Genomic DNA, 17,761 nt, shown 5'->3' on the forward strand with positions numbered 1-17,761 from the left:
CTAGTTAGCCATTCCTGAACGAAACTTGCTAACTCTTTCAGCATCACAATTGAGTCCAAGAAAATAGACATAACGTGCTGATGCAACAAAAAATCGCAAGCACATGATTCACATGACAGCAACAAACCATTTATTTGGAGCTCTGATACTGTGGTTATTTTAGAAATCCCACCCAAAAGTACACACAACCACACAAAGAATAATCAATCAAAACATGCGAAGAAAGCACGGCATAAAGACTTAAGGAGTTGCCTAATTGGGTTACGTCCACGATTCACACCAGCTTTTTACTATATAGCGAATTTAAAAGAGAGTATAGTTTGTATGCTGTGCAAAAGCGAAGTGTCCATCCTGTGGTTTTGCCTCACCAATTTCTGGAGCCCCTGTTGTCAAAACCTGTCATAGTTTGCAAAGTGACAAACCAAACTGAATCAGGCTTCACAAATCCTATATTTGAGTCATTGCTCAAGAAGTGATCCCAATCCCATCTACGAAATGGAGATGATCCTGGTTCGTTCCTTTGGTAGTCTTCATTTAACTTATGGTTTTTTGGTGTGGTCTTCCATTTCCATTCTCTAGCAAAGGATATTTGCTGCCCACTATGCAACAGTGTTGAGTCTGTTGACAGTGAAGTCATTATCGTCCAGTCACGAACTTTGTTTTCTTTAGCTGACCTGCTGCCCTCTATGCAAAGGTGTTGACTCCTCATATCCCTGTTTTACCCTTGGAAGGAGACCCTGATGTTTAATACACAAAGAAGAATCTATCTCCAACCAAGAACTAAGCATCCATTTTGCTGCAAGCAAAAAGCTCTTCCCAACATCGGTAAATGACTTCCACACCCATATCAGTTTTTTTTCTGATATTTGTATATGTTTGCTTGAATCCCCTAGCCATGGCGGTAGAAGAAAACCAGTTCGTGTACAATGGCTTCAACGAAACCCGTATTCACCTTGATGGGGCTGCAAAAATCCATTCCAATGGCCTTTTGCAGCTAACCAACACTTCAAGGCGTCAAATCGGTCGTGCTTTCTACCAGCATCCTATAGGATTCGATACATCTTCATCCACGTTACAGCAAGATCATTCATTTTCCACCCATTTTGTGTTTGCCATCGTTCCTGAGATGACAAATCTTAGTTGGAATGGAATGGCCTTTGTCATCTCACCATCTATGGACTTCACCCATGCCGTAGGAAGCCAGTATCTTGGGCTCCTCAATTCTTCTAACAATGGACTCACTTCCAACCATCTGTTGGCAATTGAGTTCGATACCCAAATGAATCCTGAATTCAATGATACAAATGATAACCATGTTGGAATTGATGTTAACAGCTTAGTATCAAATGCATCTGCTACCGTAACGTATTACTCCAATTGGGAACGAATAAATCGGAGCTTGCAGCTTGTAAGTGGGAGTCCAATGCACGTTTGGATAGAGTATGATGGGTATGAGAATGTACTCAATGTTACACTAGCTCCTATTAGAAGCCCAAAACCAGATCAGTCTCTTCTGTCAACACACATAAATCTTTCTTCAATTCTGTTGGATTCCATGTATGTTGGTTTCTCCGCTTCTACAGGATTACTTACAGGGAACCACTATATTCTTGGTTGGAGCTTCAATAAAAGTGGGAAAGCACAGGGCCTAGAAATTTCAAAGCTTCCTCCACTTCCTCATCGAAGAAAACCCGGTCTAGGATCTGTAGGTCTAGGAATTACAATGTCAGTGACAATAGTAGTCATTGGGCTGACTATCACAATTGGAGGCATATTTTACGTGTTGAGGAGGAAAAAGTATGAAGAAATATGTGAAGATTGGGAAAGGGAATATGGCCCTCATAGGTTTTCCTATAAGGATCTCTTCAAAGCTACCAGAGGTTTCATAGACGAAGAACTTCTTGGAGCTGGAGGTTTCGGTAAGGTTTATAGAGGAATACTTCCCTCTTCGAAGGAACAAGTTGCAGTCAAGAAAGTCTCCCATGATTCAAAACAAGGGATGAAGGAGTTTGTGGCTGAAATTGCTAGCATTGGAAGGTTAAGGCACAGGAACTTGGTGCAGCTCCTTGGCTATAGCCGGCGGAAGAGAGAGCTGCTCTTGGTCTATGATTATATGCCTAACGGAAGCCTTGACAAGTTCCTATTTAGCAATGAAAAGCCAATCCTCGACTGGGCACAACGTTATTGTATCATCAGAGGAGTAGCATCCGCCCTTCTGTATTTGCATGAAGAATGGGACCAAGTTGTTCTTCACAGAGATGTGAAGGCTAGTAATGTTCTATTGGACGCTGATCTAAATGGAAGGCTAGGGGATTTCGGTCTTGCTAGATTATACGATCATGGAGCAACCATCGAAGCTACCCATGTGGTGGGGACAATTGGGTATCTTGCACCAGAGCTTTCAAGAAACGGAAAGGCAACGACAAGCACTGACGTGTTTGCTTTCGGTGCATTCATACTGGAAGTAGCTTGTGGAAGGAGGCCCATAGAGCCACAACAGTCGCCTGACGAGGAGGTTTTGGTTGATTGGGTTTTCGAAAAATTGAAAGAGGGAGCGATACTCGAGACAAGTGATCCTAGATTGGGAGGAGATTATATGGAGGAAGAAATGGAGTTGGTTTTGAAACTAGGCCTGCTTTGCTCAAAGTCTGATGCAGCGACAAGACCTAGCATGCGGCAAGTGATGCAATACCTTGATGGAGATGTCCTGTTGCCGGAGATAATTCATGACAGAACAAGTATTGGTACAATAGGTCTTGGCAATGAAGCATCATCAGAATTTGTCATGTCCTTTCCTTCATCCATTGTGAAGTCTTCTGCTTACTCCATATCTAGCACAGAGTCAATACTCACTACTGGTCGGTAAATTTGAAAGTTTCCAGTGCCTTGGATAATGCTAGATCATGTTCTGTTTTTTTTTTTCCTAGAGGAAATGCAAGAAATGTTAGTCTGTTAGTGTGAGTTAGAATATTTGAACCTAAGACTCGATGAATTTGGAAGAACTATGCAACCACTTGGACTAGCTCGAAAGTTCATCAGTTTGAATGTGTGAGACTAAAACGAAGGATAGCTTCTATTGGGTGAATGAGACATAAGTACTTCAAATTTCGGTTGTTAAATTCTTCAGCTTCTATATCTTTCTTTGACATTCAGGTATTTAGCTATTATATCATAAATTTGATATACTTGTGTACATGTCTTCACTTTGTTTGCTTAAGTGTGCTCATCAGCTCATGTAGTCTAAGTCTAGATTTATTGCTTTAGCTATTACAAGAACCTGAACGATTGTGTTCCTATCCTATCATTGTACTAAAAATTGGATTATAGAGTTCAATACAAGTGATTGATATTGCACTTATAAAAAAAAATTATTTGTAAAAAAAGTTTGATATTCTGCAATTTACATGGTATCGGAGCCCATCGTTTCGTTTGGTGTTTTCCGGTTTGGTCCCGTCTCAGACTCTCAGACCCTCCAAAAATTTGTTCGTCTCTCTCTCTCTCTCTCTCTCTCTCTCTCTCTCTCTCTCTCTCTCTCTCTCTCACACACACACACACACACACACACACACACACGCAGAGGAAGAGGGAGAGGGAGAGGTAATCCAACTCGTTAGGTTTTAGAGAGAGAGAAAGAGGAAAAGGAATAGGGCTGCTGGACGAAACAAGCTACTTGAGTTTGAACTCGCGTTTGATCGTTAAAAGCTTGTTCAAAATTGGTTGGTTGCATAAACAAACAAAGATTAAACATTTTTTTTTTAAGTTCCTTAAGATTTCAAACCAAGCTTGAACAAGCTACTATTTGGCTTGTTTGGATTATTGTGTAAAAAATACAAGCTACTCTAATTTCACTAGTGTTTGGCTTGATTAAAACTCGTTTGAGATCAGCTTGTCTCATAAACAAGTTAATTAGCTCGAACATATTTTTAAAACTCATTAAATTTTCAAACCAAACATGATCAAATACCTGCTTGGCTCGTTTGGCTAGTTTATCATCCCTAGAGAGGAAAAGATGCGGGACCAGCGGCCGTTCAAATGTGATCTAAAATTTTCAAAAATATTGACGAAAAGCACTAGTTAATGATGGAAATAGTTTTATGCATGTTAGAACATAATTTAAGACTAGCAAACATAAGTCAAGGGCGCACTGGAACATAAGTCAAAAAAATAAGTTGAATTCGATGGTCGAAATTCTGTATATTTTTTGGTGGGTGACCACTTTCTCTTGGTAAAGTCTTCATCAAGACCTTATTAAGCTATCTCTCGCTTTCAGTACCATGACAATTGTTTGGGAAAAATCTTCATGTCTTGTGAAGATAGAGAGAAACTTATTCACGGAGCCTCCGTAAACATCCCATTCACCGAGCCGCTCACCCTCGTGCGTCAGTTTCGGCTTTGGACGGTCCGAAGCCGAGACGGATGGCCGAGATCACGCTCCATAAAAACTTACTCACGGTGAATAAGTTTTTCTCATTAAGATATCTCACATGCATTCTACCCACGAGATTCCATTGGTCTGTCTATTCAGTGCTGTGTTTGTACTGCCTTGTCAAGTGCTTACTGTAATGGAAAAATATCCATGGCCACAAGAAGCTGTCTTTTTTTTTTTCCACAAGCCGCCTCTCTCTAAGTCAAGTAAAACGGAACCTTTGAAACACTCTTTTCAGAATAACAATCAAGTCCAAGAAAAGGGTAGACCTATGGTACACATCCCTTAATAAGTGTGTACCGTACGCACCTTCTATATATTCCCTTGGATTTGAGATAATCTAATCTTAACCGTTCTATTTTTTAATTTAAAAAAAGGGCACCCTCTCTAACCGGTCATCACTTAGGGCTTGTTTGATAACCTAAAATTCAGCACTTAAAATTGAATCAATTAAATAATAAGTAATTCAGTAGGTTTGATAACGATATTATACATTGCTTAACAAATTAAGTGCTACTTAAAATGTAGGCTAAAAAGTTAAAAAAAATTAAGTAGCTTTGAGCTACTTAATTTTTGCTGAATTCTTGTATACTTGCATTTAATCACCATACCACCACCACAACCACCACCACCACCACCACTACCACCACCACCATGACTCCCACCACCACCACCACCACCACTACTTCACCACCACTCCTCCACCACCACCACTACATCACCACCACCACCACCACTCCCCTATCACTCCATCACCACCACCACCATTACTCCAATAGGGAACGAATAAATCAGAGCTTGCTGCTTATAAGTGGGAGTCCAATGCAAGTTTGGATAGAGTATGATGGGTCTAAGAATGTACTCAATGTTACAATAGCTCCTATTATGAGCCCAAAACCAAATGTGTCTCTTCTGTCAACACACATCAATCTTTGTTCAATTTTGTTGAATTCCATGCATGTTGGTTTCTCCGCTTCTACGGCATTGCTTACAGGGAATCACTATGTTCTTGGTTGGAGTTTCAATAAAAGTGGGAAAGCACAGGGCCTCAAAATTTCAAAGCTTCCTCCACTTCCTTATCACAGAAAACACAGTCTAGGAATTACAGGTCGAGGAATTACAGTGTTAGTGACAATAGTAGTCATTGAGCTGACTATCACAATTGCAGGGACATTTTAAGTGTTGAGGAGGAAAAAGTACAAAGAATTACGTGGAGATTGGGAAAGGGAATATGGCCCTCGTAGGTTTTCCTATAAGGATCTCTTCAAAGCTACCAGAGGTTTCATAGACGAAGAGCTTCTTGAAGCAGGAGGTTTCAGAAAGGTTTATAGAGGAGTAATTCCCTCTTCGAAGGAACAAGTTGCAGTTAAGAAAGTCTCCCATGATTCAAAACAAGGGATGAAGGAGTTTGTGGCCGAAATCGCTAGCATGGGAAGGCTAAGGCATAGGAACTTGGTGCAGCTCCTTGGCTATAGCCAACAGAAGGGAGAGCTCCTCTTGGTCTATGATTATATGCCCAACGGAAGCCTTGACAAGTTCCTGTTTAGCAACGAAAGGCCAATCCTCAATTGGGCACAACGTTATCGTATCATCAGAGGAGTAGCATCCACCCTTCTGTATCTGCACGAAGAATGGGACCAAGTTGTTCTTCACAGAGACGTGAAGGCTAGTAATGTTCTATTGGACTCTGAACTAAACGGAAGGCTAGGGGATTTCAGTCTTGCTAGATTATACGATCATGGAGCAAACCTCGAAACTACCCAAATGGTGGGGACAATTGGTTACCTTGCACCAGAGCTTTGTAGAACCGGAAAGGCAACCACAAGCACTGATGTGTTTTCTTTCCGTGCATTCCTACTCGAAGTAGCTTGTGGAAGGAGGCCCATACAGCCACAACAGTCCCCTGACAAGGTGGTTTTAGTTGATTGGGTTTCCGAGAAATTGAAAGAGGGAGCGATTCTCGATACAAGTGATCCTAGATTGGGAGGAGATTATTTGGAGGAGGAAATGGAGTTGGTTTTGAAACTAGGCCTCCTTTGCTCAAAGCCCGACGCAGCGACAAGACCTAGCATGCGGCAAGTGATGCAATACCTTGATGGAGGTGTCCTGTTGCCGGAGATAATTCGTGACACAACAGGTCTTGGTAATGAAGCATCATCTGAATTTGTAATGCCATTTCCGTCATCCATTTTGATGTCTTCTGCTATCTCCATATCTAGCACAGAGTCAATAATCACTTGCGGTCGGTAAATTTGAAAGTTTCCGGTGCCTTGCATAATGCTAGATCATGTTTTTTTTTTTTTTTTTGAGGAAAGGCAAGAAATGTATGTTTGTTAGTGGGAATTAGAAGAGTTGAACCTAAGACTAGATGATATGCTAATAAAAAAAGATTGATATTTTGCAATTTACGTTGTATCAGAGCCCATTGTTTCGTTTGGTGTCTTCTCTTGTTCTAGTGCAAGCCCATCTCAGTTAACTGATTTTGATTTTATTATCCTCACCTTTATTTCTTTTAAAGTAAAAGAGATTGTCATTTTTTGTCTGATTTTTTCAATTTTGCCCTTTAATTGGAGGTTGTTGTGGGTTGGCCTTGGGGTTGATTGTGCGTCGTTTCCCTCATAGAAAAACGCAGCCTTCTTGTGGACCACTACTTGTGGTCGCGTTGCAAGAGCACCCACACCACACCCATCCCCACCACCCCGCCCCCCCTCCCTTCCTTCCGGTTTGTTCACGTCTCAGACCCTCCAAAAAATTGTTCCCCTCTCTCTCGCACACGCACGTATGCAAAATATTGACGCAAACATAAGTCAAGGAATGAATCTAGTCCACATTATTTTATTTTCAGGGATAACTCAAAAATATAAGTTGAATCTCGATGGTCGAAATTCTGTATATTTCTTGGTGCGTGACCTTTCTCTTGGAAAAGTCTTCAAGACCTAATTAAGCTCTCTCTCATTTTCACTACGGAAAAGTCTATTGAGTACATACGCATAGGTACATACATCGCGTACATACGCGTTTTGGACCAATATCGGGTCCCAAAAAATTGATCCGAGCCGCTTATTTTATTCAAAATGGATTATTTAGGGTTCCTAAAACAAAATAAACTCAATCCAACGTCGGTAAACATGTTTTCAAAACATCTAACCTTGCTTCATAATTCAGGCTTTGTTTGTGAAGAAAAGTTTAATGTTTCATATATGCCTTTACCGATTTCAAATAGAGTTTATTTTCTAAAAGGACCCTAAACAACCCATTTTGAACAAAATGAACGGCTCGGATCAATTTTTTGGGACCCGAGATGGGTGAAAAATGCTCATATAAGCAATGTACGTACCTATGCATATGTACCTCTAGCAAAGCTGTTTTCAGTACCATGACAATTGTTTGGGAAAAATCTTCATGTCTTATTATGATATCTCACATTCCTTTGGTCTGTCTATTCACTGCTGTGTTTGTAGTGCTTTGTCAAGTGCTTATATACTGTCATGGAAAAATATCCATGGCCACAAAAAGCTGTCTTTTTTTTTTCCACAAGCCGCCTCTCTAAATCAAGTAAAACGGAACCTTGAAACTCTTTCAGAATAACAATAGAGTCCAAGAAAATACATCATGTGATACTAGAAAAAATAAAATTTGCAAGGGACATGACTCACATGACATAGATCATTTATATTGAGCTCCGATAATGTGGTTGTGAAAGAAATCCGACCCAAAAGTACACACGGCCACACGTAAGAATAATAAATCAAAACCCATAAAGAAAGCACAGCATAAAGACTTGCAGAGTTCCCCAATTTTGTACATCCATGATTCACAACAGCTTTTCACTGTGTATCAAATTTAAATGAGATTTTAGTCGTATGTTGCATATCAAATTTAACTTATGGTTTGTTTGTGTGGTCTTCCATTCTCTATCAAAGGATAACTATGAGGAGAATGACATGGTGACTAATACATTGGAATCACAGTGAAGTTATTGTCAATGACTCACAAACTTTGGTTTCTTTAGTTGACTTGCTGCCTTCTATGCAAGGTTGTTGACTCCCCAAATCCCCGTTATAAACAAAGAAGAATCTATCTCCTAACAAAACTAACCATCCACTGCTGCAGCAAGAAGCTCTTCCCAAAATTGGCAAAATGACTTCCACACCAGTATCAGTTTATTTTCTGATACTTTTATTTTTTTGCCTGAGTCCCCTAGCCATGGCTGTAGATGAAAACAAATTCGTGTACAATGGCTTCAACGGAGCCCCTATTCACCTTGATGGGGTTGCAAAAATCCAATCCAATGGTCTTTTGCACCTAACCAACAGTTCAAAGCAACAAGTCGGTCATGCTTTCCAACAGGTTCCAATAAGATTTGATACATCTTCGTCCAGGTTAGACCAAGATCTTTCATTTTCCACCCATTTTGTGTTTGCCATTGTTCCTAAGATAACAAATGCTAGTTGTTGTGGAATGGCCTTTGCGATCTCACCATCTACGGACTTCACCCACGCCCTAGGAACCCAGTATTTGGGGCTCTTCAATACTTCTACCAATGGGCTCCCTTCCAACCATCTATTGGCAATTGAGCTCGATACCTTAACAACTCCTGAATTCAATGAAACAAATGATAACCATGTTGGAATTGATATTAACAGCTTAGTATCAGAAGTATCTGCTACCGTCATGTATTACTCCAATAGGGAATGAATAAATCGGAGCTTGCAGCTTATAAGTGGGAGTCCAATGCACGTTTGGATAGATTATGATGGGTCTGAGAATGTACTCAATGTTACACTAGCTCCTATTACAAGCCCAAAACCAGATCAGTCTCTTTTGTCAACACACATCAATCTTTCTTCAATTCTGTTGGATTCCATGTATGTTGGTTTCTCCGCTGCTACGGGAATAGCTACAGGGAACAACTATATTCTTGGTTGGAGCTTCAATAAAAGTGGGAAAGCGCAGGGCCTCGAAATTTCAAAGCTTCCTTCACTTCCTCATCAAAGAAGACCCGGTCTAGGAATTATAGTGTCAGTGACAATAGTAGTCATTGGGCTAACTATCACAATTGCATGGACATTTTATGTGTTGTGGAGGAAAAAGTATCAAGAAGTACGTGAAGATTGGGAGAGGGAATATGGCCCTCATAGGTTTTCCTATAAGGATCTCATCAAAGCTACCATAGGTTTCATAGACGAAGAGCTTCTTGGAGCAGGAGGTTTTGGGAAGGTTTATAGAGGAGTACATAAATCTTCAAAGGAACAAGTTGCAATCAAGAAAGTCTCCCATGATTCAAAACAAGGGATGAGGGAGTTCGTGGCCGAAATTGTAAGCCTGGGAAGGCTAAGGCACATGAACTTGGTGCAGCTCCTTGGCTATAGCCGGCGGAAGGGAGAGCTACTCTTGGTCTATGATTATATGCCCAATGGAAGCCTTGACAAGTTCCTATTTAACAATGAAAGGCCAATCCTCGACTGGGCACAACGTTATCTTATCATCAGAGGAGTAGCATCTGCCCTTCTGTATTTGCATGAAGAATGGGACCAAGTTGTTCTTCACAGAGATGTGAAGGCTAGTAATGTTCTATTGGACTCTAAACTAAACGGAAGGCTAGGGGATTTCGGCCTTGCTAGATTATACGATCATGGAGTAAACCTCCAAACTACCCATATGGTGGGGACAATTGGTTACCTTGCACCAGAGCTTTGTAGAACCGGAAAGGCAACCACAAGCACTGATGTGTTTTCTTTCGGTGCATTCCTACTTGAAGTAGCTTGCGGAAGGAGGCCCATACAGCCACAACAGTCCCCTGATGAGGTGGTTTTGGTTGATTGGGTTTTCGAGAAATGGAAAGAGGGAGCGATTCTCAAGACAAGTGATCCTAGATTGGGAGAAGATTATTTGGAGGAGGAAATGGAGTTGGTTTTGAAACTAGGCCTGCTTTGCTCAAAGTCCGATGCAGTGACAAGACCTAGCATGCGGCAAGTGATGCAATACCTTGGTGGAGATGCCCTATTGCCAGAGATAATTCACAATAGCACAAGTATCGGTACAACTGGTCTTGGTAATGAAGCATATTCTGATTTTGTTATGTCATGTCCATCACCAATTGTGAAGTCTTCTGCTCCCTCTGTAGCTAGCACAGAGTCATTACTCAGTAGCGGTCGGTAAGTTTGAAAGTTTCCAGTGCCTTGGATAATGCTAGTGATGCAAGTGCATATTAATGCTTATGGGAAATAACGTATTATTATTATGCTAAGAAAACTTTTTAGCTTCTGGTCAAAGAGTCTAGTTATTTTTGTATTTCTTTTATGAATCTTTCTATCATTTTCCGTGAGTCTGGCTGTCTTTTCTTTTCTCTACGAGTCATCCTAGTAGTTTGGAGTCAAAGTCTTGTTTACCGTTTATTTAGAGTCTTGAAAATGTAATTGCTTTTATTCCTATTCTAGGAGGGATGTTCAAGATATCTATTGAAGGCTTTAGCCATGAATGAAAAGGAGTTTTGAGTTGCTTATTGAATTATTGTGCAAGTGCGTCTTGCTTGGAGTGAGTGATTCCTCCAAAATCAAGTGGGTGGCATGGTCGCATTGAGTGACATCCGTGATTAGAAGCGTCGAATGACAACCGCTACCCCCAATTGAGTGGCATCCCGAGACTATCCTAACCTCGCGGGTCTCGGCCTACATCAGCAAGATCTTGGTGTTTTTTTCCAGAATAAATGGATAATGCTAGATCATGGTGTTTTTTTTGGAGAAAGGCAAGAAATGCTAGTTTGTTAGTGGGAGTTAGAACTTACAAGAGTTGAACCTAAGACTAGATGAATTTGGAACAAGCATGCAACTACTTCGCTAGCTTGCCACTTCATACTCTCTCCGTCCCACTTTGTTGTTGTGCCTATTTCCCTTTTGGCACCTCACAAAAAATTATTTATATCTCACAATCTATAATATATAATATTTTTTATCATTTAAAAAACTTTGTTTAAAAAAATTAATTAAAATTTATCAAACAAGATCCATATTGAATATATAAAATATTATAAATTAAGAGTTATAGACCTTTCGAGACGTCCGAAAAAGGAAACAGACACAACGAAATGGGACGGAGGGACTAGTTGAATGTGTGACACTAAAGAAGGATAGCTACTATTGACTTTGAGGTATTTAGCTATATATCATATTTTGATATACCTGTGTGCATGTCTTGACTTTGTTGCTCAAGTGTGCTCATGTAGGCTAGTCTAGATTTATTGCCTTAGCAATTAGAAGATCCTGAAGGATCACGTTCCTGTCCTATCATTGTACTCTAGATTGGATTATAGAGTTCAATAAGTAATCGATATTGATATTGCACTTATAAAAAAAATTATTCATAAAAATATATCGATAATTTGTAATTTACATGGTATCAAAGCCCATTGTTTTGTATGTTGTCTTCCTCTCCTGATTGTCTCTTGTTCTAGTGCAAGCCAATCTCGGTAGGTTGATTAGTTCTGACTCACTTCTGAGTACTACATCGGTTTTCCTTGATAAGCCCTCTTTGACATGTCTAGACCCGGTAATTAGTATAACTCTTGCATCCTAGCTCTGATATCTGTTTCCATTAGTCTTTTCCGACGAATAAGGCCTCATCTGATATTGTTTAAAACATCTCCGTCAAATTCGCTGGTCTCAATTACAGTCATTGGTAAGAAAACGAATCCAATAAAATTGAATGATCACAGGGATGATGCCTTTGAAAAGTGGATGAATGGGATATGGATAACAGTAAAATCATTACCTGGGTTGCAAACTCTGTTAGTGTCTCTATTAGAATGCAACTACGAAAATTTGAGACTGCAAAACAAGTTCGGGATTTAGCGTTGTGTTCAAACTTACTACTTTGCAAGAAAATACAAGCTTAAAATGGATATTCGAGATCTTAAACAAACGAAAGGACAATCTGTCTTTGATTTTTACTCTGAAATGTCCATTATCTTTATTCTACTACTCCCTCTGTCCATTTTTAAGTGTTTCGCTTCGTAACTCCAACTTATTAAGAAAACATCATCATTACACCGTTCACATCAACTTTTACCTCCAATTTCCCTACTTACCATCTATAGAGACATTATCATTACATTTTTACTTACTAACTTTTTCAAAATGGGATCTACTTTTAGGGGCATAATGGAAAAAAGTACAAACTTTTACCCACTAATTTTACAAAAATGGACACTTATTAAGGAACAGCCCAAAATGAAATACTGGATTTTAAAAAAGGGACGGAGGGAGTACTATCTAGAAGCTTGATGGTTTGGGCTTTGGCTTGCTTCCAACCTGGTTGGAGTACAGTGTGGTGTAACTGCTACTGTGAAACCGCTGAGGCAGACGCCACAGACTTCGGTTTGCTTATCTTGATTCATTTACAGTCTATATTTTTGATCAATTTAGTTTCTGTAAATTTATTGATTTTGTTAGTTGTTTAATTTTCCCAGCGTTTCATTCGGTTTTGCATTTAATTAATAAATCAGTTTAGTGTTCATTGTTTTCATTACTATTTTGCCCACAAGTTAATGATTAAAATTGATTTTACCCCAACTATTTACTGTACTTCACAAATCTTAGTTTTCACTTTACTATACCAATCCAGTCTGCAACGCATGATCCAGGGAGTTTTCCACCCATTTTGTGTTTGCCATTGTTCCTGAGATAACAAATCTCAGTTGTTGTGGAATGGCCTTTGCGATCTCCCCATCCACAGACTTCACCCAAGCCGTAGGAAACCAGCATTTTGGGCTCTTCAATACTTCTACCAATGGGATCCCTTCCAACCATCTTTTGGCAATGGAGCTCGATACCCTCACAAATCTTGAATTCAATGACACAAATGATAACCATGTTGGAATTGATATTAACAGCTTATTTTCAAATGTATCTGCTACCGTCACGTATAACTCCAATATGGAACGAAAAAATCAGAGCTTGCAGCTTGTAACTGGGAATCCAATGCACGTTTGGATAGAAGTATGATGGGTTTAAGAATGTACTCAATGTTACACTAGCTCCTATTACAAGCCCCAAACCAGATGTGTCTCTTCTGTCAACACACATCAATCTTTCTTCAATTTTGTTGAATTCCATGCATGTTGGTTTCTCTGCTTCTACGGGATTAGTTACAGGGAACCACTATGTTCTTGGTTGGAGCTTCAATAAAAGTGGGAAAGCACAGGGCCTCGAAATTTCACAGCTTCCTTCACTTCCTCGTCAAAAAAAACCTGGTTAAGGAATTACAGTGTCAGCGACAATAGTAGTCATTGGGCTGACTATCAAAATTGCAGGGACATTTTACGTGTTAAGAGGAAAAAGTATGAAGAAACACGTGAAGATTGGGAGAGGGAATATGGCCCTCATAGGTTTTCCTATAAGGATCTCTTCAAAGCTACCAGAGGTTTCATGGACGAAGAGCTTCTTGGAGCAGGGGGTTTCGGAAAGGTTTATAGAGGAATACTTCAATCTTCAAAGGAACAAGTTGCAGTCAAGAATGTCTCCCATGATTCAAAACAAGGGATGAAGGAGTTTGTGGCCGAAATCGCTAGCATGGGAAGGCTAAGGCACCGGAACTTGGTGTAGCACCTTGGCCATAGCCGGCGGAACGGAGAGCTGGTCTTGGTCTATGATTATATGCCAACAGAATCTTTGACAAGTTCCTATTTAGCAATGAAAAGCCAATCCTCAACTGGGCACAACGTTATTGTATCATCATCAAGGCTTGTCAATGAACCGGATTCGATCCGAATCCGATAAGACTCGAATCCTATCCGAATCCAATAAGACTCGAATCCGATAGTGGTAATCCGAATCCGAAAAAATCGGATCTGATCCAAAAATCCGAATCCGATCTGAAAACTATTTTACTTCAAAATTTTCAGCAAAAAAAATTATTTTCCCAAAAAAGAAATTTTAAATAAAAATACAAGTTTAAATAAAAATTTTAAAATAAAAAAAAAACTTCTTAGACATTTTTTTTTTAAAGAATAAAAAAATAAAGTTTGGATCGGACTTATAACGGATTTAATCCGATCCGATCCAAATTCAATCCGATCAGTATTTGGATTATCGGATTCGGATTATCAGATCGACGTTATCGGATTCGGATCGTTTCAGGTCCATTGACAGGCCTATCATCATCAGAGTAGCATCCGCCCTTCTGTATCTACATGAAGAATGGGACCAAGTTGTTCTTCACAGAGACATGAAGGCTAGTAATGTTCTATTGGACTCTGATCTAAATGGAAGGCTACGGGATTTCGGTCTTGCTAGATTATACGATCATGGAGCAAACCTCCAAACATGTGGTGGGGACAATTGGCTACCTTGCACTAGAGCTTTCTAGAACCGGAAAGGCAACCACAAGCACTGATGTGTTTTCTTTCGGTGCATTCATACTTGAAGTAGCTTGCGGAAGGAAGCCCATACAACTACAACAGTCGCCTGACGAGGTGGTTTTGGTTGATTGGGTTTTCGAGAAATGGAAAGAGGGAGTGATTCTAGAGACAAGTGATCCTAGATTGGGAGGAGATTATTTGGAGGTGGAAATGGAGTTGGTATTGAAACTAGGCCTGCTTTGCTCAAAGTCCGATGCAACGACAAGACCTAGCATTAAGCAAGTGATGCAATACCTTGATGAAGATGTCCTGTTGCTGGAGATAATTCATAACAGCACAAGTTTTGGTACAATAGGTCTTCGTAATGAAGCATCTTCTGAATTTGTCATGTCATTTCCGTCATCCATTGTGAAGTCTTCTGTTCCCTCCATATCTAGCACAGAGTCAATACTCAATAGCGGTCGGTAAATTTGAAAGTTTCCAGTGCCTTGGATAATGCTACATCTTTTTTTTTTCCCGGAGGAAATGCAAGAAATGCTAGTTAGGTAGTGGGAGTTAGAAGAGTTGAAGCTAAGACTAAATGAATTTGGAACAAGCATGCAACCACTTGGGCTAGCTCAAAAGTTCATAGTTTTAATGTGTGAGACTAAAAGGAAGGATAGATTCTATTGGGTGAAGGTGACATAATTACTTCAAATTTCGGTTGGGAAGATAGAGGAGTATTTCTGATATTTTTGTATATACAGAAGCATATGAATGTTGAATTCTGCAGCTTCTATAGCTTTCTTCGACTTTCAGGTATATTTAGCTATTATATCATATTTTGATATACTTGTGTACATGTCTTGACTTTGTTGCTCAAGTGTGCTCATGTAGTCTAGTCTAGATTTATCGCCTTAGCTATTAGAAGATCCTGAAGGATCGCGTTCATCTATGTTTGAGAACTTCCTTCACGAAGGGCCATCGCCTCCCTGTGGTAACTTTATGTCCATCTCAAAACACCAATTGGCAATGAGTGGAGAGGTCCCGAATGTTATTAAGTGATCGTCCATTCCACTCCCAAGCAATGTGGGACTACATATCATTAACAAGAGAGACGTGGGGTTGGGTGGCTTTTCTCTCATCCCTTCTTGCTTTCCTTAAAGTGGATTGGCATGTTTGGAAGGACGGACGAAGCCATTTTGTTGAAGTACCCAAATACCCTTGTGTGCATGCCGTGAGTGTGTATGGTTGGGTAGTGTTGCTGAGGATTGTTTGGTAGTTTTGCAGCCTCCGATTGGTGTTTGGGTGTGCAGACCTTGGTTATTTTACTTTTACTTTTACTTTAATGGGTTTTTGGACTTTCAATGTTTTCCTTCCATGTCCTTTTTTGCTTACTTCAGTTTTCGGTTTGGGTTTTTGTGTGGGGTTGCTTTGGTAAAATCATGGCTGGATTTTGTTCGCCTTCCCCAAACAGAATCTGTTTGGTCAGGAGAGTAATGAAAGAATCTACAGAAATCTGAATAATAATCCTCTACGGATTCAATGAGGTGTGCTATATATCTCTCACTCTGTTTTTTACTCTATTTCTCACTCTCTTCTAAGATTGTGCAGAAATCATGGGGGAAATATGAGTATTTACTAAAAAAATCGAATGCTAGATTTGAAAGAACTCACATGAGAAAGAGTAGGTTCGACGGCGGCAACGGTGGAGGCCGGACAGGCGCCGGCTTCGTGGGCGTCGTTTGGGGTTGGGTTTCTCCGCCATAGCCGAACCGAAGGTTCCATTTTAGCGCAGATCCATTAAGTGACGGAAATGGCTGCATTTCCTCTACTGTGATTGGAGAAGATGAAGATGGACGAGAGAGAACGGGGGCACCGGCGGTGATCGATTGGGTTGTGGATTTGTGGAATTTGGGGGGCGGTGGTTATAGGTGGGTGTGGGTACGTGGAGAGAGAGAGGGAGAAGAGTGACTCTGTCACTGGGTGCTCGACGGAGAGGGAGAGAGAGAGAGAGAGATTGAGAAGTCGGTGGTGGGTGGTTGGGTTTAGATCTGAGAGGAATTTTGATTCAATACCAACAAATGTTTTCTTTTTTGATCCATTCACGTTGATCTAAATGGCTTGGATTCAATCACATTGATTTAATGGCTGGGATACAACCACTTTGTTTGGTTGAGCTTTTAGAAAGTTATTTTTGAGAGTTGGAGTGGTAATGAGTAGAGAGAGATAGAGAGAAAGATTTATTGAAAACTGTGTCGAGAGTTGAAAGTTACTCTCAAAAAGGCCAACCAAACACAGCGAACATAAGTAATAGTACTTTTACTTTTCTCTCTTAAACATAAGTAAATTTATTACTTTTTTTTTTCCCTTTTTGTTAATGTCACACCCATTTGTGTCTATATATAATGATTTGTTTTGTCAGAGAAGTGAAGTGACATTAACAAAAATGAAAGTGGCAAAATCAATTCCCTTTTTTTAATACTCAGCAAAAAACTTTACTCTTTTTTATGTGGAACTAGCGCTTCTATCGGTTTTATGCACGGAATTAAAAAACAACTTTGGTTTTTTTCAACCCCGTGTATCGAACGTACTCGTTCTACGCACGGGATTAAAAAACAACCATTGGTTTTTTTCAAACCCGTGTATCGAACGTACCCGTTCTATGCACGGAATAAAAAATAACATTGGTCTTTTAGACCCCGTGTATCAAACGTACCCGTTCTATGCGCGGGATAAAAAAATAACATTGGTCTTTTCGACAATCGATACATGTTCTATGCATACGACAACAAAAAAAGTTTACATTTATTTTTTTTATTTTGTATATCGAGCGGGCACAACACTAATTTTAATTTTTTTGAAAAGAAACTGTAATTCACAAAGAAGGACCTATAACTAATCAATAGAATGGGGACTAGAGGCTAGGGCATCCACGATGTGTGTGCAAGTTAAATAAACGTCTCTCTTCTTTACTCCATTCGTCCCATTTTGATAGT

At 39.9% G+C, this 17,761-nt stretch overlaps 3 pseudogenes; all 3 read left to right on the top strand.

Annotated features, from left to right (window-relative positions):
• Window positions 1-117: 117 nt before the first annotated feature.
• LOC131331827 (L-type lectin-domain containing receptor kinase IV.2-like) lies at window positions 118-7,105 on the top strand (annotated as a pseudogene).
• Window positions 7,106-7,966: 861 nt separating this feature from the next.
• Window positions 7,967-10,885, top strand: LOC131316557 (L-type lectin-domain containing receptor kinase SIT2-like; annotated as a pseudogene).
• Window positions 10,886-13,131: 2,246 nt separating this feature from the next.
• LOC131316674 (L-type lectin-domain containing receptor kinase SIT2-like) lies at window positions 13,132-16,403 on the top strand (annotated as a pseudogene).
• Window positions 16,404-17,761: the final 1,358 nt, after the last annotated feature.

Source organism: Rhododendron vialii, chromosome 1a (genome assembly GCF_030253575.1).
Source record: "Rhododendron vialii isolate Sample 1 chromosome 1a, ASM3025357v1".
NCBI classification, from domain to species: domain Eukaryota; kingdom Viridiplantae; phylum Streptophyta; class Magnoliopsida; order Ericales; family Ericaceae; genus Rhododendron; species Rhododendron vialii.